This window comes from Canis lupus, chromosome 1 (assembly GCF_003254725.2).
Source record: "Canis lupus dingo isolate Sandy chromosome 1, ASM325472v2, whole genome shotgun sequence".
Taxonomy (NCBI): domain Eukaryota; kingdom Metazoa; phylum Chordata; class Mammalia; order Carnivora; family Canidae; genus Canis; species Canis lupus.
This window is the reverse complement of record NC_064243.1, coordinates 22,295,358-22,315,785: the sequence shown is the minus strand read 5'-3', so window position 1 is coordinate 22,315,785 and position 20,428 is coordinate 22,295,358. Positions and strand designations below refer to the sequence as shown.

At 39.3% G+C, this 20,428-nt stretch overlaps 1 protein-coding gene across 5 annotated transcripts in view; it reads left to right on the top strand.

Annotated features, from left to right (window-relative positions):
• Nucleotides 1-20,428, top strand: part of DCC (DCC netrin 1 receptor) — a 1,086,886-nt gene that overhangs the window by 439,745 nt on the left and 626,713 nt on the right. Inside the window, exon 1 of one of the 5 annotated variants that reach the window (XM_035700555.2) lies at nucleotides 18,921-19,240. The exons of the other annotated variants lie outside the window; for them this stretch is intronic. The gene's annotated coding sequence lies outside the window, so the exon portion shown is untranslated. Of the gene's footprint in view, nucleotides 1-18,920; nucleotides 19,241-20,428 lie in introns of those variants that run through there. 5 annotated transcript variants of the gene reach the window in all.

Here is a 20,428-nt window from a genome sequence, read left to right as displayed (position 1 = left end):
CACCATTTCAAAAATTTTACCACTAGTTTGTAAGATGATTTGTATTCAGTTGTGCAACACAATAGCAAACAGTATTTTCCCCTTCATTTTGGCATGGGCCACCTATTTTTCTGCCAAAAGGAGTGAAATGCCCTTTGTCATGTGAAAATGGTGTCAGGAGGGTATTTGAAGAACAGGAAGGGCACAGTAAGAGAGGATTAGGTAACTGCATGCCTACCCCAAGGTCCTGGGTTTCCCCTCAAAGAGAAAATTTAGCTTGCTTTCTGCTGCTAGGTGACTCTTAACTTTCTGCTTCCCCAATAGCACACTTCATTCTTCTCAGATACAGCATCCTCAAGGAGGGCCTGGGTGTCTTAGTTAGATGTCTGCCTTCAGCTCTGGTCATAAACTCAGGGTCCTGGGATCCAGCCTAGCATGGGGCCCCCTGCTCAGCGGGGAGCCTGCTTCTCCCCCTCCCTCTGAAGCTCCACCTGCTTGTGCTCTCTCTCTCAAATGAATAAATAAAATCTAAAAAAAAAAAAAAAAACAAAAAAACAAAAACAAACAAAACCCAGACATCCTCCATCCAAACTCATGCCAACATCTTGTCTAGGTAATTTTCAGTTTGGAGGCCTTTCTTTCCTGTCTTAGATAGCCATGTTTGTCTATGCCCTTCCCTATATTTCCAATATGCAGACTATGAAAAGTAGAAAACCGAACTACAGAACAAAATTTGTATGTTAGTTGCAGAAAATGATTAGCCTTGGATTTCTAAGAAATGTTAAAAAAAAAAAAAACTGAGATTTTTCTCTGTGTGAGTCAAAGATATCTTCACAAAATATATCAGAATTTTAAGTCAAAGAAGTGCCGGTTTTGGAAAATGCCATTCATTGTGGAAACGTATACAATTTTGTCTGAGGACTAATCACAGCTTAAAACATTTTAGAATCTTATCTTTGGTGATTGAGAAGGGAGCATTCAGAATCTGTGTTTGGGTTTTTGTTGTTGTTGTTCTTTTTATGGGAATAAGTCTTTTCCCTTTGAAGGAATCTTCTTCGAAAATAGTCTGTGGCGTATATGTTATCATTTTTAGCAATGTGGTTTCTCACTTTTTTAAAAAATGAGGTAAATTCCATAATATAATAAAGTTAACCTTCTTTTGTGGTTAAGCATTTATTCACATGGCAACATAACAGAGTTAATGCTTCCAAGGTGATGACTTTTTGATTTTTGAAAAAGCCAGAATGACTTTTCATGTGTGAGATGCAACATGGATTTTAAAAGTGCATGCGTGTGTGTGTGTGTGTGTGTGTGTGTGTGTGGTCAGTTTAGCACACCGAATCAGGGCCTGGAGGAAGAAGCTACTCAATCTCCCCCGGGAAGGTGTATTGAGTTATGTGGGTCTTTTAGGTTCATCCATCTCAATAGTGTTTTGGTATTTAAATTCCTCCTAGACCAGAGGTTCCTAACTCTGAGGGATTACTGGAATCTCCTAGCAAGAACTTTTAATTACAAGCTCCATCTTTGGGTACAGGGGCAGGAAATAGCATTTCAAGTTACTTCATGTGATTTTGATGTAGCATATCCAGCATTAATTTGTGAATCTGCATTTGGGAAATATATCCTTAGAGAATTTCTAAGCAAATTCCCTAGAGCCTTGTCTAACAAATAACCCAAGGAGGTTTGAATGCCTATGGTGACTACAAAATTACTACTTGCCTAAGTCCTTCATATTTTTTTGGAATAGGCTTGCCTGCATCGAAGAAACCAATATTAAATGAAAATATGCATCTATCCATTGGGATAAATTCTATTACTTGGGGACCATGTAGAATAAATGTAATTCTTAATCCATATAATAGCTCTTCGACTGTTGTAAACTATGGCAGACACCACCATTTGAGTCATTTCTTATTTAGAAAATATCTCTAGTTCTTTAAGCATTTCTTTATGTGACTTGGTTTAAAATCTGCCCCTTTTCTTTGCTCTTCTCTGAATTTATCTTTTAGATTTTCCCAGAAGTGTTGAGTGTTTAGACTCAACACAAGTCCCAATAGGGATGCTACATGGGTGTGTAACCAACCTGTACAATCCCATAGGACCCCCACGTGTTTTGAAAGGTCCTCTGCTTAGTTTAATGTTCTATGGTCACTGACTTCAAATTTGTAATGGTTTTTGAACAAGAGCCTCCACATTTCCATTTGCAGTAAGTCACACAAATTATGTAGTCATTCCTACGTCCCAGCTCTGGTGTGATCGGTCGTCCAACGATTCATTGTCCATGTGCTCTGTAACTAATGTAGCCTGAATATATGTCATCTGTACTCCAGCAGCCACCTCACTCTTCAGTTCATAATCTACTACCAAATGCAACTCTGAGCTCTGTTTCTACCATGTACCTGTGCCTCTCTCACGCTGGATTTTTGAAATTATTGTTGGAAATAAATAGAGGATGTTGCATGAGTTCTGTTAAGCATGGATCCTTAAAGATTTGGTCCATGTTTCCAGACTACTGAGATCTTTTTACGCTCCGATTGTGTCATGCAGCATTGTTGTCTCTCTTCATTGCATGCCACCAGAAGGTTTCTTCTAACCTAAGAAACATAATTTTACATTTGGGCCAACTTTTATTTTCTCACAGGAAGCTATATGCATTAGGCACGTCTTTTACCCAGTACATTTTCTGATGTATCTCATTGTGCAGTAACAGATTCCAGAGTGAGTTTACGGTAAGATCACTGCACTGGTAGGAACACGTTAGTTCTGTTTTGTGTTGTTGGAATAATGTGATCATTGACTTTACATTTATTATTTTTCCATCATCTCTAAAGTGAAGGAGATACCATGGCATCTCCGTGAAGTCTTGCTAATCTCTGACATTGTAGACATTTGTAAATTTGTGGAATGCCTCCAGAGAGATGGGACAGTATAAATGATTTCTATTATGGATTTACTTGGCACATGGAAGGCCTGAGCTTCAAACCTCAAAAAAAAAAAAAAGACAGTTCTTCTGTTATGGTTCCATAGTCTGAAGGAATCGCACTACTGAAATCTCAAGAAGTGGTTGGTAGCAGTTAAAATGGTCCTTTAAAAAAAAAAAAGCACCCAGGAATTGTGCTCCCATGCATGTATATCTGTATATCTACATGTGTAGTCATTCATTCATCAAAAAGTATTATGTGTGTAGTTTTGCCAGATGCTGTTGTCGATGCCAGAATTACGGTAGGAAGCACCACAGACAAATACCTGCCTTAACAGGGCTTACAGTCTGGGAGAGTGGGAGAGAAGACCAAAAACAAATTAGATAATGAGGTAAAATAAACCATGTGCTCAAGAAGATAGCGAGGTGAAAATATTATATTAAAGCTAGAGCAAAAAGTCAAGCAGCAAATACATGAGGGGGAGGTAAGGAAGGGGATTTCAAGTTTAAATATTGTGTCCAGAGAAGTGCCTACTGAGAAAATGACCAAGACCTACAGGAAGTAAGGTGCGCGAGCTGTAAAGATCCACGAGCAAGGGTGCCCCAGGCAGTGCAGACAGAAAGAGCAAAGGTCTGGAGGTGGAAGCTCACTTGCAGTGCCTGAGAAACAGCAAGCAAACCAGCGCTGAGGGGGGTGTCAGAGGAAGAGGAGGACCGGACGTCATGGGAAGCCGAATTTCATAAGCTATTGTTGGCTAGTTTGAGGACTTCAGCTTTGATTCTGAGTGAGCAGCATTCGGTGACTTGCTCTTTGATAGAATTCCTGTGGCCTTTGGCTTGAGAAGGGTCGAGGCAAGAGCAGAAGCAGCAGGTGTATTAGGAGGCGACTGGATGAAATCCCACGGTCAGATACTATGTTTTCCATAGTTCCAGTTATAGTTAGCACCCTGCACCATCTGTATACTGGTCTTCTGTTTTGAAATTTATTCACTCAAAAAAAAAAAATTCACTCGCTTACAGCTGTGTAATAACTGTTGACTGATACAAAATGCGATAGTTGTTGCCCTAGGCTGAGGTTATATGATTTTGGCTGTGAAAGCACACGTGACCTGAGATGCCTCGTCTTCCCTATCTTCATAAACCCACGACAGTTCAGTTCAATCAGACAAGGGTTTATTGAGCATTTGATGTCTGTCAGGCGCAGTTCCTGTTATTTGGAATACAGCAGAGAACAAATGAGGCTCATGTCCCTGCCTTCATAGAGCTGCATTTTAAAAGAGAGAAAACAGGAAAATAAAGAGCACAGTCAATAAGTGATCAAACTCGTTAGATGATTATGAGTGAAATTGAAATAAAAATCTAAAATGTAGACCAAATTAAGGGTATAGGTCAAGTCTTGGTGTTAATCGGATATTCTGGATACTAACAAAATGAAGTTTATGGGCACCTGGGTGGCTCAGTGGTTGAGTGTCCGCTGTCAGGTCAGGTCATGATCTGAGGGTCCTGGGATCGAGGCCCGCATCGGGGTCCCTGCAGGGAGCTTGCTTCTCCCTCTGCCTGTGTCTCTGCCTCTCTCTCTCTCTCTCTCTGTCTCTCATGAATAAATAATTTTTAAAAAATGAAATTTAAGCAATACTTTAAAGAGGTCAGGCATGGGGATTTCTGGGAAAGGAATATTTCAGGCAGAGGAAAAGAAGCACTGACAAGCAACACAAAGTGCAAAAGCCCCGAGGGAGAAACATGACTGTCATGTTCGGAGTATAGCAAGCAGATCAGCATGTCTAGAGCAGAGGGAGCCGTGGAGAATGAGTGAGGTGTAAGCTATGAGGAGATGTGAAAGCCAGATTACGTAGCTGCTTGAAAGCTCTTCTAGAGACTTTGGATTTTGCTTTGCATGAAGTGGGATGCCAAGAGAGGAAGAATTATGATCTGACTTAAGCATATCAGTTTGGCTTGTGTTCTACTGGGTTATAGGAGGACAGTCAGGAAAGCGGAGAAGCCAGGTAAGAAGTTGTTACCGCCGCGCAGGTCAGAGATGGTGAAGGCCCAGTGAGGATGGGAACAGAGGTGGTGAGAAGTAGTTGTGTTCTGGTTATGTTTTGAGGGTGGATCCAATAGGATTTGCTGACATACTGGATATGGGGTCTGAGACAAAGATAAGAGGACAGTAGCATTTGGGGGCCTGGGAGGGTAGGATTGCTACCACCAGCAATGTGGAGGATTCTAACCAGCATTAGGGGACTATCAGTCATCGTACTTGGGACAGGATACTCCTGGACGTCCACATGCTTATGCAGGCAGTGAGTCTGTGAGTCTGGAGTAGAAGCGAGGGTCTGTACTGAAGATATAAATAAGAGAGTCATCACCTTAGAGTAGTTGGAGCCACGAAACAGCGTGAGGTCTCTAAATGAGTGTCTGAAGATAGAACAAAGGAGAAGTTCAATGCCTGGGCCCTGCAGATTCTCACTAAATGTTTTGGGAAAGAAAGAGAGGGATGGAAGAAAAAAAAGAAAGGGCAGATGGAAAGGAAAGGAAAGGAAAGGAAAGGAAAGGAAAGGAAAGGAAAGGAAAGGAAAGGAAAGGAAAGGAAAGGAAAGAAAGAAAAGAAAGAAAGAGAAGAAAGAAAGAAGAAGAAAGAAAGAAAGAAGAAAGAAAGAAAGAAAGAAAGAAAGAAAGAAAGAAAGAAAGAAAGAAAGAAAGAAAGAAAGAAAAAGAAAGAAAGAAGGAAAGAAAGAGAGGGGAGGAAGGAAGGAAGAGAGAAAGAGGAAAGAAGGAAGGAGAGAAACATTAAATTGGACTTGATAACTTCTGGAATATCAGCCAAGATCTGTTATTTAAATAGTTTAAACTCAGTTCAGATTGAAACTGCCCTTTACCCACTGTAGCACGACCTTTTTTCAATGTATTCAAAGTGTACATTCAAGGAAAAAATAACATCATTTTGCCCGACTCCAGTCACTTGGCGGTGACCACATGGAACACAGTGTTCTGGGAAATATGGAGGCTGGACATGGGTTTCATGGAGGAAAAAGCCCCCTGATGGCATAGTGAGGTCGGTCAATGGAGCAAAACAGGAGAAGGGTGGCACGCATACCGCGAGGTGGCTCAGCTTAGTCTGTGCAAAACTCGTAAGTGACAACTCTGTTTGAGGACTCTTACTTTTTTTTTTTTTTTCTTTTTTTTTTTTGAGGACTCTTACTTTTAGGATTACAAAGGCTGCTTCTCCCCAAATCTGCAGTTGCCTGCGTACTCTCAAACAAACAAACAAACAAACAAACAAAAAACAAACCTATGTCCCCCAAAATGTTTATATGTGATTTTAGCCAGACTTTGGGGAGTCATCTGTAGACTTTTGTTCTGGAACACCTTCTCCACCAAGTCATAAAGTCTTATAAGATTAACAAGTCTTCTTTCAAAATTCTATGAGCTTCTATATCACTTAATTTGAGGTTTGGTACACTCTACCCTGTTTAGCGTGAGGAGCAGATAGAAATGACACAACACAGTTATTCCACTATTATCATTGTTATAATCACTTCATGGAGAAACTTGCCAGGAGTAATTAAAAGTTATTTGCGACTTCATTGCCTTTTTATTGGCCATTGGCTTTGTAAACAGAAAGCAGCTCAGGCCAAGTAGCCCATTTTCATATACTTTCCTGGGTTTGATGCACTTATAAAACCTTTCATAACCAATATAGTAAACTGGACTAGCTGAATCGATCCTCTGAAAACAGATGGTAATTCCAAACATTGCTAAACAGGGCTATATTTCTTTCCTAAAATTTTAAATTTATACATAAATGATGTGCAACTGCTCTTAGATTGGCTGTATCCATAGCCTTCTGCCATCTCAGAAAGAGAATCAATAACCTCTTGTTTAATAGTGATATGATTTTGCCATCAAGAATTAGGCGAGGGATGAGACACAAAGAACATTCTGGAATCTAACTACTGCCAGAAAGTGTGTCTTAGTTTTAATTAAACTCAAATGAAACTCATTGTTGTGTGGCTTTCACATCCACATAATCTACATTAATTGCCTCCATATAACAAGTCCATCTCTCTGGGTACTTGAGACCCATTTTCAAAACAAACTCTTCCTGGTTATTACACTGGCAAGCCATGGTCTTCAACCTCGAAGGTCCATTGGAGGGCTAGTGAGGCTCTTTCAGAGCCCTAAGGGATGGTTTGTAGCCAGCTGTTTGGAAATTCCAAAGCAAAGCATTTCTGCCACACTTTGTAGAGGGTTCTAAACTCGAATCTTCCTGAGGTCAGGTGATTGGGCAGTTTGTCACGAATGGTAAGCACACATTTGCCCAATGCCGTTGGAGACATTGATCCACAAAGGGGATCAGGCAAGTCAGGTTGCCCAGCTCTAGCCTGGAAGTCCCAGATTCCACGTGTTTAAGTGGATATGAAGCGGCTTCTGGAGAAGACAGGCATCCCACCGACAGCTTACAACTGTGGGAGAGGCCTGGCATTCACGCAGGCGGGCTTCCACTGGCTTTGCAATCTTCACGGTGGGAGCTTGGCCTCGTGTCCTCCTCTCTTTATAGCTTATGGATCCACTTTTGGTTAGCATCCCCGGGCACGAACTCCAGAGCCCTTCTTCGGAAGTGAGATTTTATTTTAGTTTTTGTTTTTTGTTTTCTTTAGAGAGTCCCAATTCACTTCTATTTAAAAAAAAAAAAAAAAGCTATTTTTACTTCTTAAATACTTTCCCCCAGGAATTAGAAGAGTCCATGGTTAATATAATATTTTGTGAAATTCTCTTTAGTTTTCTGCCCCAATTTCTCAATGTATTTCTTGGTTCTTCCTAGTTTGGCAGCATGGCTAGCCATATGCATTATGAAGTGAGGTTTGAAAATATTTTGAAGTCCTGTTTATCTGATTTATTCCAGTTTAAAAATATGACACTTAAGGAAGGTTTTAGCAATGGTTGTAATGCATTGACCAGAAGTATTAGCCATATTGGGGAACTTGCTAGAAGCTCCCCTTCTGGACTTACTGAATCAGAAAGGGATGGGAATCCTTGGACTTACTGAATCATCTTGGGATGGGACCTAGCAATTTGTGTTTTCACAAGTCCTCAGGGTTAGCGTAATGCTCCCTGAACTTTGAGAACCATTGGTATCAGATAGTGTTTCTCAAATTTTCATATGCATAAGAATTGCCTGAAGAGCTTGTATGGGGTGTGACCAAACATCTTTATTTTTAACACTATAACAACACCCAAGCTGATGCATCCTTTCTACACCAAAACGTTTGTGAAAAATAGGTTTGGTGTAATTATATGACTTTCTTTTACAAAGTAATTTAGTGCTTTGAATCAAACCACCAAAAGTGTTATTTGAGAAATTGGAAAAGAAATACGTTTCTTTTTTTATCTCTTATCCTATAACTATATGTGGTCTTATCCTATAACTATTTTTATCTCTTACCCTATAACTATATGCTCTTTACTATAGTTAGATAAGATACCAAATCATATTAGTTCAATGCATTTACTAGGTTTTATTTTAGTTTATTTTTTGGCATTTAAAACATTTGAGAGAAAAAAAGAATAAAAAGGTTTTTATTGGGAAATTATGTGTGTATATATACACACACACATGCACACACATATATATCTCACATTTACAGCCTATGTGTGTGTATGTATATGTTTATATGCAACTGTAGAGATGCACTTACATATCACAATGCACACATATAATTGGATATTCCTTTCGTGTGATTGCGCATTGTTAAAACACTTCGTCCTTTGTAAAATCTATGAAACTGAATCATTTGCATTGTGTTTCTTAAATTTCCTTGTTAAATTTCCTTCATGAGGAAACAGCCCTTTGAGCATTTTGACAATTGATTCACTGGTATAGAGGACTAAATTCAGGTTACTCAACATTCTATGGATATTTTATGATTAATGAAGTTGGAATAGTGGGTTATTTAATACAATATCACGTATGGCCAAGGAAGAACTGACTAGATGTTTTCATAAATCCTGAAAGAAACACAATTCATATGAAAGTCCTTTTGTTTCCAAAACAGAGGAATAACTCAATTTTAAAGCACCATAGAGGACGCGATACTATTTCAAAATGATTTACCTTCTCGTTTTTCCCTGCTTTCCCCACTTGTTTTCTTTTCATTTCAAAATGTGAAGTTTTAAATAGGGATAATGTTGCTGATAGACGTTTGTTGCGATCACAAGTTATAATAAACTCCTGCTGATTTCACTGCATTGGAAATGTACAAGGTGATATCTCGTGACTGAATATTTTTGGGAGAAAGATTTTGTTTTGATTTTGGTTATGATATTATAAGGTCCTATTCCAAGTGTAAAATTTTGACCCTGAAACTAAAATTATGGCTTTGCCAGTTTTTTCAGACTGCTATAACAAAATATCATAGGCCAGGAAACTTATAGACAACAGAAACACATTTCTCACAGTCCTGGAGGCTCCCTAGTCGAAAATCAAGGCACTGTCAGATTTAGTGTTTGGCAAGGATCTGCCCCTTGGTTCATAGATAGATGGCTGTCTTTTTCCTGTGCCCTCAACATGGAAGAAGAGATGAGAGCTCTGTGGGATCCCTTTTATTAGGGCACTCACTCCATTCATCTGTGCCCTGTTTATTAACTGTTTTGGGATGAGCACTCTCTCTCTGTCCTATCTAGAAATTTTATGATTTTTAAGGGATTTGAGGTTTTAGGGAACACTGTGTTTTTATAGAGACAATTTTCTTCTGGTCCATCAAGAATATTTTGTTAAAGGAATAATTTTAAAATATGGTTCTAAAAAATAAATAAATAAAAATAAAATAAAATTTGGTTCTACTTCTTAGAAAATGAGATTTACTGACTATGTTTAAAGCCCTTTCTGGTGACCAGTGAATTTGTAGAGTTGTTCAAGATAATACTGGCATGTATTTATTTTTTTTTAAGATTTTATTTATTTATTCATGAGAGACAGAGAGAGAGAGAGAGAGAGAGAGAGAGAGGCAGAGGGAGAAGCAGGCTCCATGCAGGGAGCCCGATATGGGACTCAATCCCAGGTCCCCAGGATCACGCCCTGGGCTGAAGGCAGGCGCCAAACCGTTGAGCCACCCAGGGATCCCAATACTGGCATGTATTATTAGGAAAAGAAAAAAACAAGTCCTGTGATTGTACAGTGTCAGTGATTGTGTTGGCTGTGTCTTTCCCATAGACAATTTCAGAGAAAAAAGGTGACCTCTTAACAATTATAGTAAGAAATTAATCGTTATTATCCTACCAAACATTTGATTTAAACCTCAAATACAATAATTGAACAAATATTTATTGAATTCCTACTATGAAGCAGATGCTATTCTGAACACAGCAATAAAACATAGAACACAGTCCCTAACATAAAGAATCTTAGCATTTTGAGAGTTGATCATATGGAAACATTAAATAACAATTCAAAGCAACATATCTTACAAATGACAAGCCAGGAACAGTTAAATTATGTAAGAGTTTACGTCGGGCTCCCTGCATGGAGCCTGCTTCTCCCTCTGCCTGTGTCTCTGCCTCTCTCTCTCTCTGGTCTCTCATGAATAAATAAATAAAATATTTTTAAAAATTGTGTAAAAGTTTAGAAAAATGGAAAGATTAAGTAAAATCAGAATGTGGGACTTGAGAGATGCCTGGGTGGCTCAGCAGTTGAGCACCTGCCTTCTGCCCAGGGCGTGATCCTGGGGTCCCAGATAGAGTCCCACATCGGGTTCTCTGTATGGAGCCTGCTTCTCTCTCTCTGTGTGTCTCTCAGGAATAAATAAATAAAATCTTAAAAAAAAAAAAAAAAGAATGTGGGACTTGAGTTCCAATTTGAAGAGAATTCTAGAAGATAGGTCAAATTTGAGGAAATGCAAGGACTAGGTTAAGGGGGTTCTATGAAGGGAAATAACCGGAGTAAAGACATAAATGGAACTTATATATTTAACAGAAAGTGACAAATTATCTTGGTTAGATCAAGAGACATGTGGAGGAATCACAGGAAAAAAAACATAGATATTGGCTATGTAGAATTAGGCCACATTTTTGGGGTTAGAAAGCAGAACTTGGAAATCCCCTTACCTGTATTCTGGTTCCTATAAAACTTTTTTAATTTTCTATGAGAAAATATACAAATAAATGACCTATCCAATAATACATGAAAATAAATCGCCTTTGTTTTTCATCGAGCAAAAGTTCTCTCTCTGTTAAATAAAGTGATGAAGTGTGTACACATGTATCCAAGTAAACTCAAGCACATGGATTTGCATGTGAGTGTTGGAGTTGTCATTTATCACAATAAAGGTTGTAGCTACCCGGCCAATTAGGCACGAGGAGAGCAAAGACTGGGTAAGGTGTGCTTTGTCTCACTCTGCTCCTGAGACATCTTCGTCTCCTGTGCTAATCAACAGTGACATGTTAAGTCATCCTGAGTGACAATTACAGACCTCTCATTAGAGGAAATGATTGCACAGCTAGGCAGATTGATGAGCTGATTGGTGTTTCCTCAGAAACTGAGCTCCTCCCCACCAGCCTCCTTTTGACAACATTGCTGAATTTTATCAAATATGTATTTAAGGCAATTCAGGTAAAGCATCCTCACTTGGCAAACAGGTTATGATTGCTTAGAAATTTATGCTGAGAGCAGAATCTAACGTACCTCTCTGAAGTGTAATAATAGTCATCATACCGAGAACACTGCACTTTCTTGGAGTGCTTTCCACCCTCATTTTGTGCAACGGTGTGTGTAGTGTTGAGGGTCAGGCTCCACATTTTGTTTATACGTGGAAAATGCAGGAAGTGGGCCAAGCGCTTCACTGATGGTAGCCCGGCCAATTAAAAGTGAGATGTCAGACTCAAACTTCATTTCAAACCTTGTACTTCCAATTGCAGGTGCCTTCAACTAAAATATGGTTCACTCTTTTCCACTACCAAGCAGTTGACTCTAGCCCTGGAAAAGAGGTTCTTAAACTTGAGCTCCCAACAGAATCACCTGCAGGTCATGTTAAAACATAGAGCACTGGGGTCTATACCCAGGGTTTCTCAGTAGGTCCAGGGTGTGCCTTGATTTATTTACGATTCTAAAAACTTCCTGGGTAATATGCTAAGGTAGATGGTGGTGCTGCCGGTCTGGAGACCAAGAACCACTGCCTTAAAAGAAAGACTGTAGAATAAATCTCACCTAAAGGAGTGTCTTCTTGGTGATCGCACTCTGTTGTCCAGATAGTCGGTTTCTGAATGTTTCCCTGGAAGCTTTCCTGGATTCTAATCCTACATGATCTGACATCGTTTTGGGCACGGTTTGCCCTCGTACCTGAATAAATGTTTTATTTCTTGCTTTGCTTTGACTTTCTTGGCATGCTAATGGTCTCTCTCCATGAGCCAGGCAGGCAATTCTATAACTAGAAAAACTCAACCAATTGTGTTTTCGTAGATTGGTTTTCTGATTTGCTGTTATCTGGGCCCTGATACAATTACACTGTGCTTAAATTCTCAGTGGCGTCAATATTTGTTGAACCATTCTAAATGTAACTTTGGTCAAACTAATCAGCTCAGCCTGTCTTTTTGATGGATGGCCCAGCTGTCAAAACACAGATATATTCATTGTCCTCAAGAAACTATCTTAGATATGAATTATGCTGATTAGTCACAAGATAAGATTGATCCTTGAGATCTTTCTACTCCAAAATGGCCATGCATGGCCTTGAAGAAAATAACTAAGAATGAGTCTAGTGAGCGAAGGCTATGAGGTAAAATATCATCCCTGTTCCAACCATGTACATTACTCATATATGTTTCAAAAATATTTTATTTCACTCCTACTATGTGCCAAACACTCTTCAATGTGATGGGAACACAGCAGTGATCTAAAGAACAAGGTCGCGGAACTCATGTTCTCACGAGGAGACATAGATTAATAAGGACATAAACAAGGACATAGATTAATAAGTAGGAAAACCTTAGAGAGCTTAGATGCTATGAAGTAGCTAAAACAGGATAACGTGACAGGGACCAGGGGTGTGGAGCAGTTTAAGTAGAGAGAGAGATCTATGTGGGTCTTTCTGAGGGGGTGGACTTTGGGCTGAGACCTGAGGGATACAAAGCAGTCATCCATCTGTATCTCTGTGGGGTAAAGGTAATGGTGAGTTTTAGAGGGATGGCAAAGGAATTACTTTAGGAAGACGTAACAGAAAGTTGCAAGAGCTTTGAGTCTGAAGCTGAGGCCTTGTTACTGTGGGAAAAGAGTTTGAGGAACTCCTGGGTGACTCAGCAGTTGACATCTGCTTTTGGCTCAGGGTGTGATCCAAGGGACCTGGGATCGAGTCCCATGTCAGGCTCCCTGCGAGGAGCCTGCTTCTTCCTCTGCCTGTGTCTCTCCCTCTCTCTGTGTGTCTCTCATGAGTAAATAAATAAAATATTAAAATAAGAGTTTGATTTTCTTAAGAACACCAGAGAATCATGGAGAGGTGGCAACATCTGCTTTACATTAGAAAAAAATGTTACTCTGACTCACGCATGGAGAATGCATTGTAGGAGCATCATACTAGACTGGTTAAGAGGTGAGTTCATCGGGCTTTTGTTTCAGACATTGACCTTGAATTTACATCCTGTGGCTTCTTTAACTAAAAGGTTGCTTAGTTATGTCCACCTAAAGGTCTTAGCTTGACCATACCAGGCATTTGGCTCTTGCCCTATATAAAACATTGTATAAAACATTGTAAAAAAAAAAAAATGTAGAAGCTATTTTGGTTGAGAAAGGACGTGTCTTCTGCAGAGAAAAGACAGTGACCTAGGGTGCTATCAGTGGATATAGTGAGAACTGGTTAGATATAGTACCTATTCTGGAAGTGAATCTGAAAAAGCTGATTGGGAAATCAATTTTGGGGGTAGAGCAGATGCTATTTGTTTCCTGTCCAGGTACCCTTTGAGAGCTGGTAAATCACCTCTAGCTGTTGGGAGTGTGGGTCATCTAAGAGCTTAAGTTGCCTCTCTGTTGATTGACCTAGAGATTGGGTGGCTCTCCATTCCATGTAAGGCCACATTTTTGCTTTTCCCCACTCTCCATTCATCTCCTCTCATTCTCTTTCTCCCTGCAGCAGTGGTTTTCCAAGTATGGTCTTTGGAAAAGTAGCATCAACATCACCTGGTAGCACGTTAGAACTATAACTTCTCAGATTCCACCCTAGACCTACGTGGAAATTCTGGATTTGGAGTCTAGTATTGAGTGTTTGAACAAGCCACGAAGGTGATTCTGATGCATTCTCAAGTTGAGAACCACTGCAATGAAGCAATCCCCCAATAAACAACTTGAATGGGAATTTCCTTTCATGTTCCACACTGGGAAATGCAACCAAATACAAAGAATGAAGGAAAAACAAGAAATGAGAGTGAGTCCTAGGTTTGTGGCTTGAGCATGTAGTTGACTTATAGTTCAGTTAGCGAAGATGAGAAAGACTTAATGGGGGAGCGAGATTGAAGAAATCAAGCATCCTACTTTGTACTCGGTTAAGCTTGAGGTACTTATGAGACATCCAAGTGGGAATGCCAGGGAGGTAATCAATACAGAAGTCCAGAATTCATGTGTAAGGTCAGGGCTGGGATATTAAATATCAGAGCCTTCACTATATGGGTAATAAGACCTATGAATAGATCCTAGACAGATAAGAAAAGAGGGTAGAAGGAATCTTTAATGTTTGCATGTATTGAAAACTGTACACAGTAGGTCTATGGGACTTCTTTGTCTAAGATTGTATAACATAATCACATGGGTTCCAAAAAACTGTATCTGGAACAGAACAAATAAGAGTTAAATGTATTAAGAATATGGCTATCTGTAATGTGGGAGCAAAGGGTTTGACAGTTTTTGCTAATTACTAATTAATTCAAAGTTGATTTGGCTTTAAGGATATATAAAGATTTTTTTTTTTTCACCTGCTAGGTGCAGAAGGCTCCTTATGGAAGATTCTACACACACACACACACACACACACACACACACAAATACACCCACACATGCATGCGTGTGTGCACTTGATGTCAGAAAAGCAGAACTCAGTGAGATATCCTGTAGGCAAGTTTGATCCATGCATCCACATGTGAAATATGAGGCAGAGAAATACAAAGATGGAAGCTGGAGGAGGATATCCTGGAAATGAAAAATTTTGCACAAACATAAACATTTCTATGATCATAAGGAAAGTGCTTCACTGCAAATAATTTTTATATTTTTTATAGTCACATTATTAAAAATTATTTAAGTGTGCCCAATAGCTCTGCGAGTGCCTTAAATAATGCTGCTTCCTTTCTAACATCATTTCTAATTTTTCCTTTAGTCATGAGTTCAGTAAGAGAAAGTAAATCTTATGATTAAAAAAAATCATATATCATATCCAGGATTTTTCATTACTCAAAAAGCCTATTAAAATACCACCCACATTGCACACATGCTCGTCTCAATCGTGTCAATTACTTGCGATGCAAAATTTAACCCAGTTCCCGGAAGCAGATTGTTGGAACAGATTTTAAGTATTTTTCTACTATTTAGGGACTAGCACAGGTGAGCCAGAACAGGAAACATGCAGGGACTTTTCAGGACTGACTCATCTTCCAGGAGTGATTTTTCTGTAGGCAACCCGAGTCCTTTATAGAACATTAGCATAATATAGCATGGTGCTTAAAAGCATGGGTTCTGAAGTCAGATGGGATAAATTAGATTCACCACCGATAAACTATATGACCCTGGACAAGGAAATTGATCTCTCTGTGTTCAATTTTCTTGTCCAATAAGTGACAACCTCATAGGGTTATTGTGAGGAGTAAACAGTAGAACAGTTGTAAGGCACTTAGTACATTTCTTGGAATATAGGAGGTCCTCCGTAACACCCTGAAGTTCATACCCATTGCCCGTAGTCTCTGAGTTACAGGAATGCCCGGTTAGTGAAATGTGTCATTAGCTGAGCGGGTGTCGTCTGCCTGCCTTAAGAAGGATAAACTTCTGTTAAGACTTTGTATGCTATTAATTGATGTGGGATAATATAACAAATAAGCATGCAATATGTTATGTAGTGATTTGCTAAGAAAAATGCAAATTGGGTGAGGGGTGAAGATCGATGGAGAGTTTTCCATTTGTTTTATTTTATTTTTAGTAATACATTGTTATTTGACCATCAACATGCCATGCAGTCCTTCTGCTTTCTAGTTTCTCCACTTAGCATCTGGGATTAGGGGAAAAAGAGGAAGTGAGATTTACACGTCCTAAAGGCCTTCCAGTTGTTGGTTGGGACTGACCCAGGGTACTGTGTCGTCACGCAATGTGGAAGTCCTCCTCTGTTTAAAAGGACTCATCCTCAGTTTGCTTTAGCTAATATACGGTCCCCTTGTGTTTTTTTCAACACACACACACGTAATAGTTTGCTTCCTAACTCCCACAGTATCGTGTGGCACATTACAAAGCAGTTTGCAATCATTTTCTCACATTAACTCACCATTTTGTTCATTGTTTCCTTCATTGACTATGTTTTGAGGTTGTACCATACGCCAAGAACCATGCTGGAAGATTTAGATCAGTATTAGTATCCCTCCTCACAACAGAGGAGAAGTGGAGCAAATGAATATGAACTCACACAAAGACAAAGAACAGATCCATATAGAGACTTCATCTCTGAACACCTATTGTGTTGCAATATATTGCAATATTGTGTTGCATCTTTTATTCACGTGCCGTCCTTGGGAACTCAGAGAAAGGCAGGCCTCCTTCATGTTTGTATCTCTGTGATGTCTATGAGACAAGATGGTCTGATTTTGGTCATTAGAACTCTTTGAATAAGGAGTTCTGGATGAATGGTTCAGGATTTATACTTTATAAGTAGTATATTCCATGAAGTAACTACAAAGAAAAATATTCCTTGGTCAAGGCAAGAGTAGAATTTGCCATTATAGAAAGTCAGTTTTCTGCCTAACACAATGAAAAGATCTGTCCAAAAGGTATTCATCTGTGCTAACATCTGACCTCCTTCTTGAGAAGATGTCAGTGAAAAATGAACTCACGGAGATGCATCCCAGTTCCCTTGGGGGAAGAAAGACAGAGAGGACACAGGAATAAGCTTGAAAGCAGACCCTAGGAAAGTACTGGGAGCCATTTCCAACAATGGTTCTCATGTGCTACCAGGAAAAGGCAATACATCTCAAAGAACACTAAGCTGCCCAGTCAGCTTGCATTTCCTCATCAAACCCTTCCCTCTGACCTGTAGGAACTCTGAAATTGAAAAAGAGAGGTGTATATTGACACTTCTATAAAATGAACCATAGTAAAAGGCAGCAATCACCTATGGATGATCCCAGCAATTCTCCTTGACAGGACAGAGGAAACCATCTTAATACAAAGCAGCAATGACCAAATGCAGCAATGCCCAGCCCCTCACCCGAAATTATATTGTGATCCCAACGGGAGTCCATCCCCGATCCCCCAGGAAAAAAGACCCTGCGAAACTCTGCAGTAAACACTTAAGAGGCTGCAAACCTGACTCCAGGATCAGGTAAAGCACGACTTCTCGAAAACAGGGAGATTAGTTAAAATACTCAGGTTCCATGTAGAATGCTAGTTTTCCATCAGAGGGCATAGTACAGACCCAACAAAATTGCCCCTTCAATGGAAGCAATGGCAAATGGCATAAGTAATGGCATTGATTTCAGTCATCCTTTTTAGGAAGTTGATTAGTTTCCAGCAGGTAATAAGATCCTCCACGTGGTTCACTTCTCTGAGGAAGCATGCATTGAAGAAAAGGTACCGCTAGATTTCTTAATGGACTATAGTGCTATGCAGGGGGAAATGTTTAATGAAGAGGCTCTGGGCTTCAAGGAATTAGGCTTTAATTCTCCCCATCTCCCCCCCACACATATGTTGGTAGATGCTTCTTTTTGTCTCTCTTGCAGAGGTTGGGTGCTTCAGGAGTTGGTACACTTGGTCTAATTGTCTCTTGTGGAAAGCTAGATGTAGGACGATGCAGATGGCTGAACTGCAACCGGAATAAGTGGTGATGGAGTGGGGGACTTCAATGAGAATTCAACAGTCACTGTGATCGAAAGTGTGTGGGGGGACGCCTGGGTGGTTCAGTTGGTTAAGCATCTGATTTTGGTTCAGGTCATGATCTCAGGGTCCTGGGATTGAGCCCCGAGTTGGGCTCCCTGCTTAGCGGGGCATTTGCCTTTCTTTCCCCCCCTGCCCCACCCTTGATGGTGCTCTCTCTGTCTCACGCTCTCCCTCTCTCAAATAAATCAGTAAAATATTAAAAGAAAAAAAAAAGAAAAGAAAAGAAAGTGTATGTGATGGAGCTCTCTGCAGAAGATCAATGCAAAAAGTGGATCACTCCGAGATGTGTGCAGCTAGTGGATGGCTCATTTGGGAGTAGGCACATAGACCCACCAGAGGGTACGGATGCAGGGACAGTCCTAAGGGATTCTGACCTACCATGCAGTTCAGAGTTGGCTTGTCTGATCTCTGGAGGGATTGAGTGGCATGTTGTGGAGCCATGACATTACGAGTAAAATGTATCCGTTTTATTTTATTTATTTATTTATTTTTATTTTTATCTATTTATTTATTATTATTTTAATGTATCCATTTTAATAATTTTTTAAACATTTATTAAAAATTTAATAATTTTTTAAACAAGACACTTTCTACTGAGATGCGCTTTCACTCTGGAATCTGTTTTTGTCCTTTTTTTTTCTTTCCGCCCATTTTTGTACATGAAATCCTTCCTGTAACATACATCCAGAAATGTTTTATGTTCTCATTTTAGATTTGGTTGGAAAATTTTGCTACCTTGCCATCCTCTTCCTGCGTTGATGTCTATATTTTAGACTTATCTTTGAACTTACATAAGAAAACGGTCGCATGTTTGACATTCTGTAAAGCACAAGCACTGACCAATCAGAGCCAACGTCAACTATGTTGCTGGAGTAGAATCTGGAACCTCCCTGCTCACACGTCCTTGACCTCTTGGTTTCTGTATATTGAGATGATCCATGGAGGGACTAGGGTGTGTGGCCATCACAACACTTGAGGGCTCTGACGAGAAACCATTTGATTATCAGAACAGTGATATTTCAGTATTTTAGCAAAAGGCATAGCCATAATGATGCATGAAATTTAGCTTTTTCAGATGGAAATTATAAAGCTGTCAAACTTGGCATCAGATTACTCACTAAAGGACAGTTTTGTGACTGTGTAAAGATGCTATCATCAGTTCATTTTTGTGTCACTCCCTGCTCCCCCCATTTTGGGCAGATTCTTCAAGCAAGTGTAAAAATGTTGAGCTAAAGGTATGTTGCGGGGAACAGGTGTAGTTCCCAGCGATGAACCTAATATTAATTTATCTATGATTTTAATATTTGAGAAGAGAGTATTAACAAGATCAGGTGAGGGGGAAATAAAACTGCTTGAATTTGGAACCTGGTTACCCACCATGTAAAGCTGTGACCTTGAATAAATGGACTTTGTCTCCTCATGGGATTATAATGGCAGCACTTTATTTAATAGGTTGATGTATATAAAGTAACTACAATGATCTGGCTTGTAGAAAAAAAAACTGAAACATGCTGTTATTAATATTCTTTCCCTGATTTGACCAGTAGATCAAAGTTTATTACCCCAACTGCAAAATTCTTTCTTCTGCTTTGCTTTGCTAGCGTGAGGCAGTGTTGTAACAGCAGAAATACCTCCCTTGAATGATGCAAGTGTTAATTAGGTCTGTAACTTTGAGCAGGTCACTTGCCACATTTTTTCGTCCATAGAACATGAATAAGAGGCAGTGATTTCCAAGATTCCTCCAGTCTTGATATTTTGAATCTAGTTGTAAGAATTAACACTAATTAGTGCCTGCTGATTACCCTGTCCCATAATTTACCTGGACATGGTAAAGCAGTTAATTTATGGTGAACAGTTTATTTATTTATTTATTTATTTATTTATTTATTTATTTATTTATTGGTGAACAGTTCTTAAATTTTAAAATTTCTTATTTAATTTGATTTATAAATATTGTCTTTAATGGCTTCAGAATTTTGTGTGATATTGGAATGGCCTTCTCCATTCCAAGGTTTTACAAGAATTCTTGGTTTATTCTAATAGTTGCTTAATGTATTTATTTACAATTGCATTTATATCTTTTATCCATTAGATTTATCCTGCTTAATTAGTTGTGGTCAGGCTCTGACTTTATGAATATTTTTCCAGATGGCTACCCACTTGTCCCAAGAACATTGATGTAATTATCCCTCTTTTCCTAATGTTTTGAAATTACACATATTTTCCCATATATGTTAAGTGATTTTTGGACTTTCAATTCGGTCCCATTTTCTTGCTTTATATTCACACTCAAATAATGTGTGCAGCAACTTACAATGTCAGGCACATCCTACAACTTCCTTATGATATTTTTTAAAATTATTTTTAAAGGGGAGCAATGATACTATGTACCTCAGAGATGTTGCAAACATGGAATTGAAAAA